Source organism: Tribolium castaneum, unplaced genomic scaffold (genome assembly GCF_031307605.1).
Source record: "Tribolium castaneum strain GA2 unplaced genomic scaffold, icTriCast1.1 ptg000060l, whole genome shotgun sequence".
NCBI lineage: Eukaryota > Metazoa > Arthropoda > Insecta > Coleoptera > Tenebrionidae > Tribolium > Tribolium castaneum.
In genome coordinates this window covers 45,810-53,788 of record NW_026986657.1, presented here as the reverse complement: position 1 = coordinate 53,788, position 7,979 = coordinate 45,810, and positions in this window count along the sequence as shown.

Here is a 7,979-nt window from a genome sequence, read left to right as displayed (position 1 = left end):
GCATCTTCGAATGTTTTTTGAGATTTCGTTGTTTTTATCAAGACCAAAGTATAGAAAAAACTTTTAGAAAACATAAACAACTATTTTTTTTTTAATGTTTGCATTCAATGTACCCTAATGACTCCTGGGGCCCGTCATCTTCCAAAAAGTTCCGGTTTCGTAGTTGGTTTCGTTTCGTGCATCGACTGTTTTGAAAGAATTTTTCCGCACAAAAACAAAAGTATTTAAAAAAATTCTTATTGGCATTCGGTAGAGGATAGATTAGACTTTCGACAGACCAAAGACCAACTTTTCACGTTTACCCAGTAAGTATCTGTCGACGACGTCGCAGTTTGATGTTCTCTTTAACCGCGAATAAGTCGTCGGTACGGCGAGCGTCTGTAAGGACGTCACTAGGTCCTGAGAATAGTCGTTTCGTTGATATAAATTTCAGAATATATAGGAAAAATCTTTTTTTCAAAATTGGTTTTGTCGTCGGCTCGAAAACATTGACGATCGTCAAAAAGGAACGATGTCATCACGCCAAAGTCTAGTGTGAGGCCCCGATAATTTTAATGTTGGCGAGCGTGGTGTTTGTTTAGTCCGCGGTCGGGTTTATTTTCTAGGCAATAAAAACTTTGTTACCAGCCCCAACCAATCCGCGCGTCGCTCTCGAGAGCCTTCTGGGTTTTCCCCGCAATTCTGCGAAAAACCCCTCAATACGAATTACCGCTCCACCCACACTCACCCCTTGTGAGCCCATTGGATGTCGGCTAAGGGTTGTTTAACATAAAACGAGCCACCCTTAGCCACACCAAGTCAGTAATCAATCAGTCATGAAGTGAGTCTAAGTCAGTGAGTGTTCAACCTGTACTCATTCCCTTCTAAACACCACGCTGGTCTCTGCGATGGGCGCTATCGACCCTCCACCAGCTCTTCCTTCCTTCCCTTGTCTCATTTAATGCTTACTCAGTAGTTTCATTCCGACCAAACCCCGAACTTTTCAGTTCGTGACTTCAAATGAAGTTTCATACAAGTAACGACCATTGTTACCGCTGCTACGCTGAGCTGCGCCACAAGGGCCAAAAAGCTTCGCGGTAACAATTTGGCGCCCGACACGTGGGGCTGTTTCGACGTCGGAGACGCCGACTTATCCACTACCCTTACCCTCATGCTCTCCAAGTGATGCCCAGTACTCGTGCTAGTGCAACATTAAACCAAATCAACGCCATGGACGCCCTGACCGAAGCCATTCGCGAGCTTATTCAAGCTCAAATCGACGCTGCAAGAGCCCAAACTCAGTTCCATGAGTCGCTCCGGACCAACAACGAAACTCCAGCACCGCAAGAACCCTTGCCACTACCAGAGTTTTTCGGCGAAAATCACGAGGACCCACAACGATTCCTGGACACATGCCTCCTTCGAATCAACAACGACAACCAGGAGATTCGCCTTCAGAGAATCGTTTCACAACTCCGGGGGCCCGCCAAAGAGTGGTGGAGACTCAACGGAGCGCTCATTCCCACATACGAGGATTTCACCGCCGCTTTCCTGAACCGATACAACGGGGTGAGTCATTTGTTTAAACTCAAAGCGTCACTCTACGGCGACGGTCAACGAAACGAAAACGTGGAGCATTTTCTTCGACGAAAATGGCTCCTAGCAAAGCGAGTAGCACCCGAACTGCCGGAGTCGCAACTGGTGCGACTCACAGCCGGGTTGCTGACACCGGAACTCGCTGCGGCTAGCGGAACTGTATTTCCGCAATCGATGAACGATTTTATCGAAGCCATGATCCAAGTAGAGGAAAACAGAAAGCGTTTACCCTCGAACCACACTCGGCAGCCCCCTTCGCTACCAAAGTGCCGTTTTTGTCCCGGCTTTCACTTTCATCGGGACTGCTCTGCGAAACCACGAACATTTTCGTCGGGAAACGAAAATGGGGCCGTCGCCAAGGCTCAGCCCAAAGCCATGTCGTCCGGTCCCCAGCAGTAAACTTCGCCGAGGCCAAACCTCAACCCCTACTGGAAGAGGGGCCCCAAAATCTGCTTCCAGTGGCGCCCAACTTTTCAAAACAAAAATCCGCGACAGTAAACAGTGCGCCCCCTGAACCGAAATTCGAAACGCAGCCCCATCCACGTCATTCTCCACGTGCCGCCGGCTCTACCGCAGCCCCCACGTCGAGAGCACCCGTTTTCACGCGCACCGTTGGCTCTGACGCAGCCCCCATGCCGAAAACAACCGTTTCCTTGGACAAGGAAACAACTGCTGCGATTTTCAAATCTATCATCGAGGCCGTAACTGTCCCAGTCGCTAAACTAACTCCACGCAATAGCAGCCCCCTTGCTGCTGCAACCACTACGAATCAAGGCTCAACCGCAGCCCCAAAAATTCGCGAAACCGAAGGTTCAACCGTAACCTCAACACCAGCAACCGAATTTCGACCTGCCTCGGAGGTACAGCCCCCTATGAACACGACCGTTTCGGTCCAAACCGCTGTCGCCGGCGCCGTTGGCTCGCACGTAGCCTCCACGCCGAGGACAACCGCTTCCTTGGACAAGGAGGTACTGGCTGTCACTTCCGAAACCACGACTAAAGCTCGTCAGGTACCGAACAACCAGGTGTTCTACCACAGCAAAGCCCTCGAAAAAGGGACCCCAAAACGCCATGACAGCCCCCTTGCTGCAAAAAGCGAAGACACTGCGACATCAACACCGCTCCAAGCAAGTGCGTGCCCCGCCAGTGTTTCAATAGACATGCCAAGACACGATAAAGAGATTGCCGAAGACGAAGCCCCCATCGAAGAGCCTCCACCTGAACCACCACCTGAGGTCGACAAACAAGATGGAATTTCCCAGGAGAAAATCCTAACCATAGCAGAAGAGGTCCGACAGGCTCAGATTAGCGATGCCTTAACCCGACGGTTGATTAACCAGCGCCGAGACATGGAGGAAAACCCCCCCGAAGGCAACGGTTGGCAAAGTGGATTCTACAAAAACTATTGCATCGACAATGGCTACCTGTGCCGTCGCCCTAAGAACACGCTCTACGTACCAGCTGGCATTAAGGAGCGCGTGCTCTTCGAACATCACGACGCAACATTAGCTGGACACCCTGGGGCTGACGAAAGTGAGCGCCTAATTCGGAATAATTTTCACTGGCCCTCCTTGAGACAAGACGTGCGAGACTACGTGAGTACATGTTTACTATGCGCGCGGTTCAAAAAACGCCCCAATCAAACCCTTGCACCGTTACGACCGCGTCGCCCCCAAAGGCCCTTCGAAACCATCGCCTGCGATGTCATGGGGCCTTATCCCATCACGCCCAGGGGCAATAGGTTCATTGTCACAATCACGGATCTATTTACTCGATGGGTCGAAGCGTACCCAGTACAAGAAGCCAGTGCGAAAACTATAATAACAATCTTCGACAAGGAAGTTTTTGCCCGGTTTGGCTACCCCAAGAACATCATCACGGACAACGGCCCCCAGTTCACAAGCAGCAGATGGACAAAAGCATGCCAACGTTGGGGATGCCAACCATGGACTACCGCCACCTACACGCCCCGGCAAAACCCTACGGAAAGGCGTAATCAGGAGCTCAAAAAGCTTCTTAAAATCCACCTACATCAGAAATCCCAACTCGATTGGGATATCCAACTTCCGGGTATCTTGTTTACCCTACGAAAACGAAGAAACGCAGCCACGGGGCAACCACCGAGCCAGCTGCTCTACGGGGTGGAACTCCAATTCCCAGGCGAATGGGATGGCCCAAAAGCGAGAGAAGCGCGGCCCGAACCTGAAGCTCTTCGCCAACAAGCGCGAAGGCACCAAGAACACTACGTGGCGCGAAAACTCGATGTGGAACCCCCACATCATCCACCACCCACCTACGAACCTGGCGATCAGGTTCTTATTCAGTTCTTACCGCTGGGAAGCCAGCCGTTCGCGTCCAAATGGAGAGGTCCATTTCCAGTCATCCAAGCGCTCGGAGATGGCGGCATGTACCTAGTGGACTCCGACCCTAAACCAACCAAGGTCCATGTAGACCGGATGCGACCCGCGCCCTTGGCTCGATAAAGACAATATTTCATTTTCTTTCCTTTGTATATAAACCCGCGAGTGAGTGTAGGATAATTACGTAATTAGTCTAAGTTAATTATAAAGTTTGCGGTAACTATTTCTGTAAATACTCGTTAAGGTTAGCTATCTGGCAACGGGCTACGCTAGAAGCTAAGCGGTACGCCTGCGGCTACCATTTTTCATTTGTCACCATGTCTTTTACATTTATTTCGTGCAATTATTGTTGTGATTTTATTTTAACATTTATGTACATTGTTCTTATAAAATAAACACGAGACATCCCTCTCCGCCTCTCCGCCAATAACCCAGAATGCTCCGAGCCCGTCTTGCGTCTCAAACCGGGGGCGACTTGTTACCAGCCCCAACCAATCCGCGCGTCGCTCTCGAGAGCCTTCTGGGTTTTCCCCGCAATTCTGCGAAAAACCCCTCAATACGAATTACCGCTCCACCCACACTCACCCCTTGTGAGCCCATTGGATGTCGGCTAAGGGTTGTTTAACATAAAACGAGCCACCCTTAGCCACACCAAGTCAGTAATCAATCAGTCATGAAGTGAGTCTAAGTCAGTGAGTGTTCAACCTGTACTCATTCCCTTCTAAACACCACGCTGGTCTCTGCGATGGGCGCTATCGACCCTCCACCAGCTCTTCCTTCCTTCCCTTGTCTCATTTAATGCTTACTCAGTAGTTTCATTCCGACCAAACCCCGAACTTTTCAGTTCGTGACTTCAAATGAAGTTTCATACAAGTAACGACCATTGTTACCGCTGCTACGCTGAGCTGCGCCACAAGGGCCAAAAAGCTTCGCGGTAACAACTTAGTCGTGGCGCGAAAATATCTTTAGTTTGAGCGCTCGTGTATTCGAATTGTGTTGGTTGGTTCGTTTAGGTTTATATTTACCTACTATATACTACCTATCAAGTATATATCTATTCTGCTGTCATAATAATAATACGAGAATACGAGAAAAAAATGGCAGACGTAGAAAATCAATCCGCATCGGCTAATGCTGCTGCTTCGACGACTTCACCTCAAGTTCATCATCATGCTAAAAAGGAGAAGAAAGCAAAAAATCCTAGAGCCAAACCTTCTCATCCTCCCACTTCCGAGATGGTCAATAACGCTATTAAGGGTTTAAAGGAACGTGGTGGTTCTTCTCTTCAAGCTATAAAAAAATTCGTCGCCGCCAATTACAAGGTAGATGCCGAGAAAGTTGCACCATTTATCAAGAAGTATCTAAAAGGCGCCGTCGCTTCTGGTTCTTTGGTTCAGACGAAAGGTAAGGGAGCTTCTGGATCGTTTAAACTTGCTTCCTCGTCCGCCTCCGGTGGTGGTGCAAAGGCCAGAGCTGCTGCTGCTGCTTCTGCTGCTAGAGCTGCTGCCGCCGCGGCAGCCGCTGCTACTGGCGAAAGAAAGAAAAAATCCTCAGCAGTTTCAAAAGTTAAAAAAAACACTGGAAAACGTTCCGCCGTTTCGGCACCAAAAACCGGTAAGAAACCATCTTCGCCAAAAGCGAAAAAAGTCGCAGCCGAAAAGAAGAGCGTAGCCGTCGCGAAAGCAAAAAAGGCCGCTTCTGTCGGCGCTGAGAAGAAAACAACCGCTGCTTCCTCTACAGGTAGAGCTGTTGCGGCAACAGCTTCATCAAAGCCGAAATCACCTTCGAAAGCAAAGAAATCAAATAAGGCCGGTCCAACGAAGAAACCTAAGGCACCGAAACCAAAAAGCGCCAAGGCTATATCTGCTAAAGCGAAGAAATCTCCTGCTTCTCCTAAAAGAAAGAAGTGAGCTATGGCAATAATCTCATTTGTCGTCGTCTTCGTCGTCGTCGACTACGAACCGATGATGATGATAATGATGATGATGATGATGGTGGTGACGTCCTGGATTATCGACTGTTTAAGGCCGTCGAGGGCATACATAAATGGCCCTTTTCAGGGCCACAAATTAATTTCTATACAAATAAAAAAAAGTTTTCACACCTATCTGCATATACCTAAATCGAAATATAATTATTAATTTATACAAACAAACAAACGATAATGTCTGTAGGGTGTCGGCGCTAAAAACGCATTATCCCTCCTCACCTACCTAACCACTTTTATGACTTTATTCGATATTTAACTTTACTCATTTTTATGGTACCTACTTAAATAAATTAAATTCTTTTGATGCCGCCGCCGTTCTTGAAGTACCGATCAATTAAAACGATTTGTTTACCTACCCTTAACCAGAGCGAACAATCATAAATAAAAGCATCATTGTTTTTATTGTTTGACAGAGTTTAAAATTCATTATGATCCGCGTACTATTACTTTAATTACTGTCAATATTGCGAAACATTTTCATTTGTAAACAATTTTGTGGTTCTGAAAAGAACCGTTTTTTTTTTTGTTTATTTTTTCATTTTAAGCTCGTTCTCCTCGAATACGTCTTGCCAGTTGGATGTCTTTAGGCATGATGGTGACGCGTTTTGCATGGATGGCACATAAATTTGTATCTTCAAAAAGTCCGACAAGATACGCTTCACTCGCTTCTTGGAGTGCCATAACGGCAGAACTTTGGAAACGAAGATCGGTCTTGAAATCCTGGGCTATTTCCCTGACCAAGCGTTGGAAGGGCAATTTACGAATCAACAGTTCGGTGCTTTTCTGATAACGACGAATTTCACGCAGTGCCACTGTACCGGGCCTGTAGCGATGAGGTTTTTTCACTCCTCCAGTGGCGGGTGCGCTTTTTCTTGCTGCCTTAGTGGCAAGCTGTTTTCGTGGAGCTTTTCCACCGGTCGATTTACGAGCAGTTTGTTTGGTACGGGCCATTTTTTTGACTACTTCTTTATCCCTCAACTACACATACACACACATAAACACCTACGTACGCCACTAACAACGGCGACGGTTCATATGACCCTGCAACAAAATTTTTCGCCGTATTTTATTAACTAGGGTGACACTATGCGTTATCTGATTGGTCAAAAAAGTAACTTAAGAGGCGGAGCGAAACTAAACTATAAAATGAGTTGACTAATCTGGCGAGCAGGTAGTTGTTTTCGACGAAGCAGTCAAATCTGTGTCGTTTTCTTTTGTGAAACAAAGCTTAATTTGAATCAATAATCATTCAAAATGACCGGTCGTGGCAAAGGTGGAAAGGGATTGGGAAAAGGTGGAGCAAAACGTCATCGTAAAGTTTTACGTGATAACATCCAGGGCATCACGAAGCCCGCGATCAGAAGATTGGCACGTCGTGGAGGAGTGAAACGTATCTCCGGTCTCATTTACGAAGAAACCAGAGGTGTCCTGAAGGTATTCCTCGAAAACGTCATTCGTGATGCCGTCACCTACACCGAACACGCAAAACGTAAAACCGTCACCGCCATGGATGTCGTTTACGCTTTGAAGCGTCAAGGGCGTACACTTTACGGTTTTGGCGGTTAAGTTTTTTTTATAACCTATGTTTTATCTATGAGACTACGAGGCGACGACAATACCGGTATACCAGCATTGTTTGGTTTTTATGTTTCTTCCTCATCGTTAGTTACATCAATCTACTCTCTACTATTCATCGCATTTTAATTTTCGACGAAAAAAAACGGTTCTTTTCAGAACCACAAAAATATTTCTAAACAAATGAAAAAAGTACGTATCACAAGGCTCTCAGTTAAACCACCAGTATAATAAATGTTTGATTTCCAAACTGTTTTTATATTTCTAGGAAATGTAACAAATAAAGTTGTGTGGTTTTTATGACTTTGTTGTTTAATCAATCGTATGCTTTTCCTTAAAGGGATGAATTTTGACTTTTCAGAGATAAATAATAATTACCACTAAAGAAAGAAAACATCAAAGCCTAACCGATATACATGGATTAGCTAGCCCCCCACCGGCGCGGCGTGTAGCTCGCCGTCTAGGAGAGGCAATAAAAA